The sequence below is a fragment of the Cyprinus carpio genome, chromosome A7 (genome assembly GCF_018340385.1).
Source record: "Cyprinus carpio isolate SPL01 chromosome A7, ASM1834038v1, whole genome shotgun sequence".
Classification (NCBI taxonomy): domain Eukaryota; kingdom Metazoa; phylum Chordata; class Actinopteri; order Cypriniformes; family Cyprinidae; genus Cyprinus; species Cyprinus carpio.
The window spans coordinates 15127766-15142956 of record NC_056578.1 but is presented as its reverse complement, the minus strand read 5'-3'; the positions used below and the strand labels follow the sequence as shown (position 1 = coordinate 15142956).

At 35.6% G+C, this 15191-nt stretch overlaps 1 pseudogene; it reads right to left on the bottom strand.

Moving 5' to 3' along the window:
- Positions 1 to 7576: 7576 nt before the first annotated feature.
- LOC109094055 lies at positions 7577 to 13098 on the bottom strand (annotated as a pseudogene).
- Positions 13099 to 15191: the final 2093 nt, after the last annotated feature.

The following is a 15191-nucleotide window of genomic DNA, read 5'->3' as shown; positions in this document are numbered from 1 at the left end:
ATTCTCTGTGCTTCATCCCTGTGACGCGAATTTTTAAAATCCTTTTTCTGTAGGTTGTAGCGAGGGTCTTTTTGTGTGTTATGGATGAGTCACTGATATCTAATATCACTAATATAACATGGGAAGGTGTAGAAAAAAGAAAACAAACCAAAACAGTAGACACTGACACATTAATATTCTTAAAACACACAAATACAAAAAAAAACAAAAAATAAAAAAAAATAACAGAACATTGACTGTACACTTTTTTTTTTTTTTTTTTTTTTTTTTTTTTTTTTTTATTTATTATATTTATTAAGGAAAAAAAATGAAAGAAAAACAAGTGGATTATACAGTTATTTCTTTGGAAATCTGATTAAATTGGCTCCAACAAAGCTATGAGTGTCTTTCAAAGATTTAAAGCCACAAATATGGATTTATTTATTTTAGTTTTATTTTTTTGACAATTCCAGGGATCAGGTCTTAGGCAAAACTGCTCATCATATTAACCTGCTATTTTGTTAATACAACTTTGTTTCTCAACAGACTGATGGGGGTGAAAAACAGTCTAATAATGGCTTTCCATTAAGACATTATTTTCTGCTTATTTGGATATCTACATCATCATCCTCATTATGAACCACACATCTGACAATAGCTAAGAGCTGATCTCTAAACTCAGACAAAGTGTTCATTTCTATTCTAATGGCCATTTCATGGTCCAAAAGTGAAGAATTGTTAAGTATTAAAAGTACAACCAAAATTACTCATTGCACCAGCTCTTATTCAAAGAGAGTCAGATAAGTGAACATATTTAAATATAAACCTCAAAACAGTCTCATATCAATGCTGGCACAAACAGAAAGAGAGAAAGAGTGCTCTAATCCCTTACTTGCACCTGGAGTCAGGAGAGTTTAGGTTACAGAGAGCTTCACACACACACACACACACACACACACACACACACACACACACACACACACACACACACACACACACACACACACACACACACACACACACACACACACACACACATCAGAGGCACCCCCTCTCCCAAGCTCTTTCACACACAATGCAATGCACACACAGAGAGGAGCCCCCCACCCTGCTCATTCAAATACAAGCCCACAATACAAAGTTAATCACTTTTCATGTTTTGACAAGCATTGGGAAGATATGGCCCCTAACCTAGAGCGAGAGGGTTCGAAATCAGTTCAAAACAGTTTCAGTTGTATATGCATGTCTTTATCCCTGTTCTGTGTTTGTACTTCAGATATAATGCCACAACTCTCATGGCAGTGCATATGGTTACACACACAAACATACACAAAAAGCGCAATCCCAGAGCGATAACAATCTCAAGTATTCAGACACTCCCTGCAACTTCTTCATACGCATCAGGTTACAAATGTGCTAAACCTCTTCTTCACCCTCTAACCCAGCCCCCTTTTCTTCCTGTGTCCAACTACATTGTTGAGCGTTCCAACTCATACATACTAAGGCTATCACAATGTCATACACGACCAGAGGGAGAGAGATAGAGAGAAAGAAAGAGAGAGAGGGTGCTGCTCAACATGAGTAGTCTAAACAAGAACGCTCCTTCTATCAACTTTGTGTTTATGCAGTGATGTCACTCATTCCAGTTAGGCTGACATGAAGGTTAAAGCCTCGCTGGTTTACGTGTTAGGGAGTTCTCCAGGTTTTTTTTCCACCCTTAATTTCTTTCCTCTACACATGTGCAGTATGTGTGAAATGGATGTACAGTATACACAGATGACTCTCTCTCTTTCTTCCTTTCTTTCTGTCTCATTCATCATCTGGACAGCTGATTCAGGCAAAATACTGGTTACATTTTCTCTGTTCAGTGCCTTGCGAATTCAATTAAGCTGATGATTGCTGAGTGGAGACTTAGAGGGCTGAAGTAACACTTTAGCGCAGTCACACACAATGCACATGAACGCAGATAAGCACTGCAGCACAATGTACAAAAAATAATTATGGTATTACAATAGTTTTTAGGAATGTAGCATGGTAAATTCACTGCACTGCTTTATGTTCCATAGAGTACTAAATACCTATGTAAGCATTAACACAAATAGCATTCTATCAATATTAAAAAAATTCATGAATATCTTCTGTATTAGTTTGGCAGGAACTTTCAGGAGCATTGTGTTAATGATTAATATGAAGTCCATGCATGGCAGCCTCTCTCTTTCTCTCTCTCTCCCTCATACGAACACACTCACACACACCAAACATAATATAACTGACTCCTCACCATCTCTCTCTCTCTCTCTCTCTCTCTCTCTCCCTACTTCCCCCTCTTTCCTTTTCCCATAGGCCCAGAGATGGCCAAAATCAGCATAGCCAGTTGTCAAGGTAACTTCAATACAATCTATTTACCCACCTCTCCTCTCACTCGCCAAGGTCAGCTCTCTCACTCTTTCTCTCTCTCCTCTTCTCTCAGTTTTGTTCTTTGAACAGCAGGATAGAACACCCCCTAAAACCATCATTAGCACAAAATTAAAAGAACTGACAAAAGAACAAGAACTGAACTGCCTGCCACTACATTCAGCTCTACTCTTAGGCCTCCCAATATTGAATTGTAATTTCCATCTTCCCCAAACACACACACACACACACACAACGTAGAACTTTTCTCTTAAACCAAAGAGAGATTAGTGTTTATAAAGACCCCCTGCTATGAGGCAGCTCTTAAACTAAAATAAATGCACCGTGGTATATAGAACTACAACTTAGATGTTTCTTTCTTTTGTTTCTCATTTTCATGTTCAACTATATACATATAAATATATGCTTGCTTTATGCTATTAATCCACTAAAGCACACCCAGCATTACATTGTTTTCCACCAACATTACAACAGTTTTTGAAAACAGTGCTACTCAATTATTTTGTGAAACCAGGATTTTTAACAGGATTCTTTGATGAACAAAAAGTTCAAAGAACAACATTTATCTGAAATATAAATCTTTTGTAACAAAAAGTCTTTGCTGTCACTTTTGATCAATTTAATGCATCCTTTCTGAATAAAAGTATTAATTTGCTATTAAAAATATCCTATTGACTCCAACCTTTTGAATAGTAGCATATCTGTTTAGAGGAAGGGCATTGTATCAAATCCATTAGCACAGATTCCAAGTTCACCACCAGAGTTCCTTGTCTGCATAATGTTATTTGTGTTGTCATGGTTTCTGTTCTTTGTTTGCACCTGTTCTTTGTTCTATTTGACAAGTCACCTGTAATACAGCCTGCTTAATCTCTTGGCTGCATGCAAAGTCTGGAGTTTTTTCTGACTAAATGACTAATGACTTTTCCTGAAGTACAGATGACTGTTGACTTGTGACACATGGATTATCAACTCTTTATTAGGCTCCTCTATATTGATTCATGTGGTGATTCAAAGTGCTTTAAAGGATTTCTAAGCATTCTTTTTTATATATATCGCATAAGAGTCAAGTTCAACAAAGCATTATTGATAACATTTACAATAAGAAATCACATGGATTATCAGCTTTTTATTAGGCTCCTCTATATTGATTCATGTGGTGATTCAAAGTGTTTTAAAGGATTTCTAAGCTTTCTTTTTTATATATTTCACATAAGAGTCAAATTCAACAAAGCATTATTGATAACATTTGCAATTAGAAATCACACAAGCTTCTGTAACAGGAAAAAAATTAATCATAGTGCATATGCTTTTTTTCAGCCAATCAGAAAACAGCCAATTAGAAACACTCTTTGCATGTAAATCAATTTGTGCATTTAGGTTTGGTGTCTTTGTTCACTGACAGCACTTTTAATGAAAATTTAACAAACACCTTTCAGCAATAATAGCACTTCCAAACAGAGAAAGTATGATTCGTTTTAATTTTAATAGTTAAAGTTCAGATAATTGTCACTGATTAGGATTACACTCTTCATTGGAGCCATATTGATGAAAATATACTTTTACATTTTTTTTTTTTAGCAGATGCTTTTATCCAAAATGACTTAGAAAAGAGAACAATATGAACAGAAGAAAGCACAGTCAGCAATACAGAAGAAGAAAATGTAGTGCTACAAATATTTAATTTCAAGTGAGCTCTAGAACAGCACTTCTATAATGTTCTTCTAATTATAGAATGTACATAAATAATGTTTCTATGCACAAAGTTTCATTTGTATTAAGCAGCATATGTTGGGGACTGGGTTGCATGGTGTGATTTTGAAGTGCAAGTGTGTGCAGCGTTTTATTAGCTTACTAGTGGAAGCTCCCAGTGTTAGCAATAGGTCAGTAAATCCTTTGTGCCCTGCTGGCAAAGCTAGCACTAGCACACTACAAAACTCACTGCCAACACCTGAGTAATTAGAGAGAAAGTGAGAGTGAGAACGAGAGGAAAGACACTGTATGGTAGAATGAGACATGTAACTAAATCTGTTAAACTGCCTCACCTTGTTTGCTTTTGCACTCATTAGCCAATGTGAGTCAGTCAGTAGGGTGTGTCAGAAATCACAGCATGAACTTTGCTCATGTACATGCACTAGTGCAAGCAAACACATACATGCATCAGTTAATAGGTCTGAATTGTGCTTAATATAATTTTAAAGTCAAAATGTGGGGTTACACAACCCATTGTACTTCTGTAACATGACATATTTCTGAGCGATATTTAACAAGAAAAAACAAAACAAAAAACATGCTATTTAACACGAAATAAATTTACTATTGGGAACTGATTTGATCATGGATGCCAGTATGGAATGGTATACTAAACATAACGTGACATAGCATAGCATAGCATAGCATAGCATAGCATAGCATAACATAACATAACATAACATAACATAAAATTGGCGACTGCTTCGGTTGTTTTTGATTCATCATTAAACTTTAATAAGGACACACACAGTCCAAAAACACTAACAATACAACAGAAAAATAAACAAACAAATAATAATTTAAAAAAACAAAGAAAAAAACTAAGAAAAAAATACAGAATCCTCAATATCACATTGAATTCAGATAGATTGATAAAATAATAATAATAATAATAATAACATGGGAAATGGGATTCCATTAGGAAAATGGACTACACAGGTTGTGCTGTGTTTGATTCACTTAAAAAAATCAACTCATCAGATTAATTTGTTCTGGAATCAGACTACAATGGTTACACAGTATGTTTTTGATTCACTAAAAACAACTGGCTCAATAATAATAGTCATTAATTTGGGAATCAGATACACAGGTTGCTCAAAAAAATTATGTCCCCCTGAAAAAAGTTTGAATTTGCTAAACCCCAAAAACAATACTTCAATACTTTTGCGAGAGAATGCGAAAAAGATTTTGTGAGTGAATGCAGCAGCATTGAATATTTTTTGCATCTCATATTCACCTCAGGGGCTCCACTGAAACATAAGCAAGCTGTGCCAATTCCTTGTTAGTTTTAATAGTACTAAATCTTGTGTAAAATCCAATAAATGGACAAGCTGTTAACTTGCATGCCAATTTTCCCATGGTATTCATCCCTGAGAGGTTGAAGAGTTATAAATGAAAGGTCATTTTCACTATTAACTCTTGTTGCTCGGATAGACAAGACAACTGCAGTGAGAAGACCTGAGGGAAGGAATCAGTGACTGCTAGTGTGTGAGAGAGCAGAGAGAAGTAGATGTATGTGCAAAGGAGAGTAGAAAAGGTCTCTCTTTCTCCCTTCATTCTCCCTGTATCAGCAGAAAAAAAAGAAAATGAAAAAATGCTGGCCTCTGTTGACACAGCCCTGACCTTCCCCTCATTCTGCTCCCCCATGTGTGAAATTGAATGCCTGCCAGAAAGAATGAGGGAAGAAGGAATAGAGAAAGTGAGACAGAAAGAGAGAGGCAGAGTGGGGGAAAAGAATGGGAAAAAAGGATCGGCACAAAGCTAAGAGAGAAATCCAATATCACATGAATCAAACAGTGCAGACTGTTGCCGTGCTTTTCCATTTATGGAGAGTCCTCCATATGACAGCCACACCAGATTTCTTTTCCTTGACACATGCTGCTCTGTCAAAAGAATAGAATTGAACCTCTGCCCCGGTGTAGTATCTCATAGAGAAAAACTGTGTGGAAACATGGTCAATGTATTGTTTATTTGACCATATTCACTGTCAGGAGAGGAGACTGTTAGGTTTATTGAGCTGTATGTTTAACTATGTTAAATATACATAATCTGAATGTGACAAACATATACACTTCCTTCCTAAGCACATGAAAAAAAAAATCGAATATAAACAAATGTAACGAAACACCTTTGTCTCAGTCCTCAAATGTACTTTGGAAAAACTGAAGGATGGGGGAGAGAAGTGGAGTGGAGTCAGGAGGTGGGCGGAATGAAGCTTCTGTGATGTCATGGGGGGCGTGTTGCCCATGGCTAGCAGTCTCCTGCTGACTCCAGACATTTCTGTCATTCCTACGAGACCAGCTTCCATTGTGCTGTGGGGGACCTTCCATTCATTCAGCTCAGGAAAAGGGAAGGAAAAGAACAGGGAACAGGGAGGGAGGGAAGAACAGAAAAAGAAGAGGGTGGGGTGTGTGATGGGATGTTCTAACATTCCGTAGTCGTACAAGGTGTTGAGAGGAATGAAGTAGGGTTGTTATGAGGAATTAAGAATGTTACTGGATTTGTGGAATTGAAGAGCTGCTATCATCTATAGTGAATTACTTTTTATATATTCAGATATGACTAAATCCACTGTTAGAGTCAACTAGAGACAAATCCATCATATTTGACTATATAGAAATATCATGTTATTTCTTGCACCTTATCATGACTACTGTTTTATAGCAATATTAAAGATACACAATCATATGGATCATAATAAATATTAATCTGATATGAATTTTTCATTAACGACTCAAAGCGGTTGTTCTGACGCTCTCAGAATTATAGGAAAGGTGCTTTGTACGTTGATTTGATTTCTATTTTTTTTATTTAATAACGACACATTGCAATGATCAGAGTTTACAAAGTACTAGTGCCCCATCTAGTGGCCTGTTTGTGAAATAAGATTTTAAAGGAAGTTAAAACAAGTGAATATCCAGAAATAAATAAATACAAACTATATATATATATATATATATATATATATATATATATATATATATATATATATATATATATATATATATATATATATATATATATATAATATTGTATTTTTTTAAATTAATCTGTTTACGTGAACTGTGTATTTATTTATTTATTTATTTATTTATTTTTATCCTAGTTACTTTTAACCACAATTGCATATTCTGTATGTCTTCTTTATTAACACACGATTTATATCAGCTCTTCAAAAGAGCTCCAGGGACACCAGGATCAGGATTGAAAAACACTTATCTAAAATTTTGCCTCAAGATTACTTTTCACTGCAAATGGTTGTGTTTTCAAACATTTTTGTCAGCCGAACCCCTTTGGCCTAATAAGTAGCTACCCTCTGACATTTTAAGTAAATATCTCAATAATTTAATGAAACATTTGCATGTTTACTTCAAAAACATTTATTTTTAAAATCTGTTTTAAAGTTTTTATGAGAATTATTATACATAGTTTTTGTTATTAGAGATGACAGCGTGAAAATTTCATATCACGATTATAGTGATCAGTATTATCATGGTACCTATAAAATGTGATGGAAATATTCAAAAAGTACTCAAACAGTTATTTATTTGTTTTACATTATTTGTTAATTTATTTAAATGTTATCATTTAATGATAATTTATTTAATTTTAATTAATAGCTTTTCATCAACTCACAAACCCCCTGAAATTCCCCCGTGAATCCCAGTTTGGGATGCCCTGCGGTAGACAACAGAACCGAATCCACCACCTTTATATTAATGCATGCTTTTTTCCCAAAGATGAAAATAATACAAGCAGAAGAAAAACAAAACTACCACATCAACTGCCTTATTAGAATAGCACAATATTTCATAAAATATTTCTGTACTGTAAAAGTGCAATATGTAGCTAATAGTTTATCAATAGTTTTGCTACCATAGAACTACCATTGTGTAAAATAAAAATATGATAAAATGTCATAAAAGTATACCTATAGTAAGCCTAATCCATTAAACATTAAAATATGTGGATCTAGCTAAGCAAATGAACTTCTGAGAAAGGTTAGAAGTTCAGTCTTGGGCAATGTGTAACCCCTGCCATTTATTTGTTGCATTAGCTTTTTTAAAAGGAACATTGATTGTTTAATAATTGCACTAACTAGTAGTAGATATGATCAGAGGCTTTGTGTTCTCATCTCTTCTTTTGTTGCAAGGGCTGAAAAATGGATAGATTTTCTCTGTGAAAGACTGGCCAGTGAAGGAGTAGATAATAGTTTTGGTCCCCACATTGTAAAAGGAGACCAGACCCTCCTCATAATCCACAAACACCCCCACCTTCTGGGGCTTGTCTTTTAGGGAAATAGAAACAGGACTAGATTCATTAGCCACATATTCACCCCCATTTCTTAGCCAAATACACCAAAATCCTTTCTCTGGGCACACTGTTATTTTCCCCTTTCTCTTAATGGACTCCTAGTCCCATTCAGTTTTTTCACCGACTTCAACCTCATAATAAAATTTCCCACAGGAAAACCCATCCTTTCCCAGGACACAGGCGGTGGAGTCAAATCTCTCAGGGTTATTGGGAACATCTCTCCAGGATCCACCATGCTTCACTTGTTTCCCGTCTTTAGACAGGTTGAGTTTAGGGTAAGCTGTATTAGGATCCAAAATCACATTCACTGCAAAAGAAACACATGTACAGTGATGAAATCCAAGCAGCAAATTTAAAGACTCACTCTGAAAGGAATCTAAGCTTATGTTCATCATAATCATTTGAAGGTTACCTGCATAAAGTTTCCGTATTGTACTCAGATCTGCTGATGGAGAAATACTGAATGTTAGTATACACTGCTAGTAACCTTAATCAATAACTAAGCCGCTTTCCAGCAAAAGACAAATGCACATAGTGTAGGAGAAAATGGAAAGCTTGCAACATAGGGTTTGTTCAGTTGTTCAATAATTTTTCAAACTTGTTTACTGCTTTAAATCAAAATGTTTCTTTTTAAAAAAATGTTACATTTAACATTTGCTCTCTTTGTACTTGACATTAAACTTTAATTACTTTAATTTTTAGGAGAATTGATGTTAAAGTTATGGATAAATAGCACAAAAAAACAAAACAAAACAAAACATAAACTAAAAGACTTTAAAGCAAAAAGTGTTAAAACCATCCTCAGCTGTGTCTTACCAGTGCCAAAAACTTTTTTATTAATCTTTTCCACTGTTTTTGGTGAGGGAGTGCTGCTCTTGTCGTTAAAGTAGATTTTGTCTTCTGTCTGAACACTGCTTGCTGTAGTTTTTAAAACTTCTGTCAGAGTGCCCTGCTGTGTGCTCAGGATAGCAGATACATCTTTTTTCTCCATCACTGAAGAACTTTCAAACACCAGTAAAGGATGAGAGGGAACAGAATCTGTACTCCCAGAATCTGATCCAGAAGTCTCTTGAACAGTTGAAGGTCTGTATGGACAATGGGCTATGAAAAGAAAAAGTGATTCAAAAACATGCTCTAGTGGAAGTGTATATATATCACCGTTTGTAGCACTTCACTTGCAGCATTTCACAGCCAGCATCATGAGGACCACCCCGACTATACTTTTACAAATACTACCTTTGTCACAGAATGTAGTTTTAAGAGTTTATTTTAGTAGAGAATGTAGTTGTTTAGACTTCAAATAAGCTGTTTATTAATAATGATAGCGTCTATTTAAAAATTTGCTTCAGTGTTTTCAGAGATGTTAGCTCCAGGGCGTCAGCGGCTGTTCGGTGCTCATGAACCCACTGAGAGCAGCCTTACCACGGCCAGCTCTTCTGGAATTTGCTGATCGTGTGATGTGTCTGGTAAAACATACTACGTAATTTGCCTTGGGTATATCATTGGTCTTTGGTCTCATTAATCTATTATTTGTTTAGCTAAGGGCAAGCTTTCATACCTTTATATTTTTATATAACTTATATATGCTGTATCGGAGCGCTGCCTTTGTACTTCTGATAGAATTGCTTAGCAAATTTTATAATTCCAATTGTTATTACATTTTATTGTTCAGTAAATAGTATTTTTTATATTAATAATAGTAGTATTTAATATTTTTATTTTGTATTGAGATTGTGTGTTATTGACGGTGATTTTGATTACACTGACAAGAGTCTTTGAGTGAGTCAGTAGCAAAGACTTTTATACTGAAAGGGACAGAAAGAAGGTTATAAACGAGGACAATATTTTTACTTTCAACAACACCTTATAAGACACAACCAACAAATGCACTGACCAGCATTATCATGGGAAAATCCCATGACCGTTGAAAGGATACTATGACAAAGATATCGCTTTTTTCTCAGCAGACAGTCAAACTATCTACAGTATTCATAATAAATGAAATGTAGGTGATCACACTCACTCTGTCAATCTCTCTCTCATAATACTTGACATAATACAATTGCTTTTAACTTAAATGAAGAAACTCAATGTTCCTTCCTTACTAGTTCTGACGTTTTCAAATTTGTAATGGAGGCTTGGGCTCATCTGTTAAAATGAGATGCACAGCATGGCTGTGATTATGGTGTTGTGCCTTGTGATACTGCTCATATGTAAGTTCTTTATATTCCTAAATTCCTAAGTTCTTAATACTTACTGATTTCAAAGAATTTCTTCAGTTCCATTTTGATGGTTTCCTGAAGGCTCTGGAGAGCTTTGTCCAAGGTTTCTGTGTTCAGATCTATGTTCATATCAGTAATGTTGCTGGTCCAGGACTTGACTTGCGGGGGGGCGCTTACAGATGAGCAAGTCTGCAGTATTTCAAGAGAAAGGAGATCCCCAAACATGTGGTTTGGTGTGAATAATGAACTCTAAGAGCTATTACTGAGCAAGGAACACTGACCTGTAGGAAGTGCAGGTGATCTTCAGTGTGTGAGAGCATTTCAAGCTCAGTCTCTCTCCTCTTTAGTTCAGTGATTTCCTGCACAAGCTCTTTAATGAGCTCCTCAGCCTGCTTCTCTGCAGTTTTCTGCTTCTGTTCCATCACCTCCAGCAGCTCTGACTGACATCTCTCAATGCAGTGGATCAGAGCAGTGAGAATTTTGACGCTGTTGTTCTGGTTAGATTAAGAAAAGGAGTGAGTGGTTTCTCTTTTTCTTTTGATCTTTTTGATTTACATCAGTGACAATCTGCAGCAAGTTCATTTCAAAAGCAGCACTGTCTCTTTAAAACCTGAAACACAACTGGTTTTCTCCCAAATCTTTACGGTAATTTAGGACTTTCTAACTCATTTAAAACTGTTTACAATGTCACTCGCTAAAAATGGGCATTTCGCGTAATTTTGTGTGTTTTTGTCCATTTGAAGCACAAAAGAGAACTCATTGCGCTACTAGTGCACTGTCTGAAGTGGCTTTCCGTGCATGTGTCGGATGACTGCATGTGTTATCGTGTCTTATCGTGCTTGATAGCGTGTTCATATAATCTACTTTAACGTAAAAAAGGCCAGTTGCTTGAGCCCCCAAAGTCCCTACTCTGTCTGCACATTCCTGCTTCTCACTGTATCTTAAGCTGCCTTCATGCATAATTATCATAATTTAGGGGCCTCGGGATCAGAGGTACAATTTGCAATTTGTTGAATTGTTTCCAGAAAATGTTCTTGCCGGACTAGGGGGTTGAATAATTTTTATTGCAATTGTATGTCCATAGTTTTTATGGTTTTGAATGACTGAAAGTGCACCTTGTTGATTGTTACTGAGCTTTTTATCTCCTCAGTCTTCTTTATTCGATCCTGGATCATCATCTTGACTTCTGCTTGTGTCTGTTCCAGCTGAGTCTGAAGACAAAAAACAGACAAACCCTTCTTTTTATAATTTTGTAAATTTATGACAATTTGGTTTGATTTACGTACATTTTATATGCTTAAATATCTTAAGATATTTGTGTTGCATGTGTTTTTCACCCTCTGATCTCCACTTTCTTGTTCTATAGGAACAATGTTGTGAGTGTTATGTTCTATTTCAGTGCATATCAGACAGAGAAATGTCCGGTCATCTCGGCAGAATAGCTCCAGCGGTTTGTCATGTTTCCCACAGATATAATCTTCCAGGTTTTCCACAGGGTCAATCAGTTTGTGCTTCATGAGCCTTGCTGCTGTTTTGTGATTTTCCAAGTGAGTCTCACAGAAAGATGTTACACATTGCAAGCATGATTTTACTGCACTGAGTTTTTGATTTCCATGGCAGGCATCACATGGAACATTATTGTTTTGGCTCTCTTGCATCTTCATGTGATCAGCCACCTCTAATGAAGCTGTGTTTATTTTCAGTTGCAGATTTGAATTTTTCCTTAAAAAAAAGAACGTTTCAGCCACTACCAAAGCTGTGTCTACATGAAGTAGTGACTGGGTCAGTGCACACCTCCTGATATGGCACTGAAGTGGCTTGTCAACATCTGAAGGAAGTCAAGGCTGTCAGTGAAGAAATAGTAACAACATGAGGCTGTTCAATGTAAATTGATTTACGAGTCACATCTATATTACTTTTAAAAGTGTATGCTTTTCTTTTAAAATACTTTCTCTTATTCATTTTTGTTTAAGACTGTATTTAAAATATGTAGTTTTTTCCCCAGGCAAAGCAATTAATTTCAGTTTCACTTTTATCACATTTTAACATGCCTTTGACTACGTGTCTTGATTTACGTAGGATATGCATTTGATCCTAATTTATTTATACACTGTACTGCATTACACCATACTTTCTAGAATTACTTTTAAATGAGTTTCAGTAAAATTTGTATACTGTATCTACCCACAGATAACAAAAATGTAATTAGAAACACTGCAGTGCTCTGCAGACGTGCTCACTTTCTCAAATGGAAAAATATTCATTCCTCTCACCTGAAAAATCCTTCCTCTTTCTTGTCTGTTAGTGTTGCCTCAGACTTTCAGGAGAAAATACACAGCAGAACTGATTGTCTGTGTTTTTCGAAACCAAAAATTGAAGAACCCAATGTTCAGTAAAGGTAAGGATTTAAGGTGATGTAGTTTCAGTTTCACTTCATTGTAAAGGTGTGTTCTAAATCCTCTGTAAACTATAGGCTACAAGCCCAAATGTCAATAGTATACCTTTAACTAATCTTTTGTTGTGTCTTTCTAAACACGCTGAAGGTGCTGGTAAAAATGAATAAATCTAAAATTAAATTAAAGTTTTTAAAGTTTTTAGTTATGTAAACTCTTGATCTAATCATAAATGGCACAATGTGGTTGATATTGTCAGTGGAAGGTCATTGTACATTTTTATTTATTTATTTATTTTTTGAGACAGGGATAACTCCAGGTCGGCGAAATGGGTGTGTTGAAAGGTCTTTACAATTGGTTGGAAGAGCTGCCTGTTCTACATAAAAGCATATATGCTGCTATAGGCTTAAAGATTAGCAGGAAGTGAAGTCCAACAAAAACAACATGTGTGTACCTTGTAGTCACCTCCCCTAATTTCACCCCTGCTATTTAAACTTCTTATTCTGAGACTAAAATTTCTGACTCTAATGCATCCTATAGAGCTTTCAAGCTACAACCACCAAACTCGGGTCAGACCTTCAGACTGTTCTGACTTGCGATGCAATATCTATATGTCTGCCTGTCTGTCTATGGCCTTAAAACCTTCAAATGTTAAGCTTTTAAAATCACTACTATCTTCCTCTTCAGACTCTCTCAAGCCAATAATCAAAGTATTTACACATCTAGTTTCTGCTTTTTTCCTTGTATGACATAGAATTGTATGTTTTTCTGTAAATTCATTGCAAGATGTTAACTGAAACTGTCAAGGTTTGTCTGAGAAGAAGAAAAACATTAAAACATCTGCAAGCACTGATCATAATAAATTAACAAAATTATTTAAAAGTAGATGGATGCTTCTAAATGAGTTAGAACTGTTTAGTAAAGTTCTGTTAACTGGCATTAAGCAATTTAGCTAACACACAAATTTGTTCAGTAATAAAACATTTTATTCACTTTGCAAATAAATAAATAAATAAATAAATAAATAAATAAATAAATAAATAAATAAAGAAAGAAAGAAAGAAAGAAAGAAAGAAAGAAAGAAAGAAAAATAAAAATAATAATCTTGAATAATCAAAAATCATGAATTCATTCAATTTGCAATGTACAATCAGAATGACAATAATTAATATTTTATGTCAATGCAATTAGATTATGATATAACAAGTGCTCTACTCCGAACTGCAGTAAGTCTTATTTTCTGTTCCCTGAAACTACAAATGATGGGGCAGAGAAAAAGCTGAATCAAGAAACAACAGTAAAGAAGTTGTAGCAAATTAGCTCAAAAAGGGAAATGTATATAAACAATTGCAATTTATTATGATTAATTAAAGTTATTTATATCAGCTGCCAGTAGTAACTGTAGCAGAATTAGGCCCCGTCCACACGGAGACGCGTTTCTGTGAATACGCACAATTTTTTTATCGGATAGGCGTTTCGTCCACACGGATCCGGCGTTTTCATAAGGTGAAACCGCTATTTTTTGAAACCGGGTCCCAAAGTGGATAAATCTGAAAACGCCGCCTTTGCATTTTCGTCTGGACGGCTAATCCGTATATTTTCTGAAACGATGACGTCATCAGCCCATGTCTCCCCCCAGTCAGACACCTCTATGTCATATAACAGCAACAAAAACATGATCAAACACTGAACGATTGTCTTTTTATTAACTAACATTAACACAGATTAATAATTGTATTGTTCCATGTTCGTTTGTGTACCACGCGCAAGGTTTATGAGCATAGTCCAAGTCTTCTTCTCCGTTTTTAGTTTATCTCTGTGGCAGAATTACAGCGCCACATACTGGTCTGACATGTATACTACATCATTTATCATTTTGCGGTTTCGTGTGGACGCGGATATTTCTTGAGACGAGGAAAAAAAAGATCGGATTGGGGTAAGCTCCGTCTCCGTGTGGACGGGGCCTTAAATTGCCATCTGCCACTGAAGTGAGGCCTTTTATGTTCTGTGGAGGTCACACCTTTCGGGGGTCAAAGAGCCAATGGTGACTTGCACTTCTGGAGGGAAAGTTTCTGACTCTTTGTCTCCGAACATGTTAATTTGCATATGTAGCTGGATT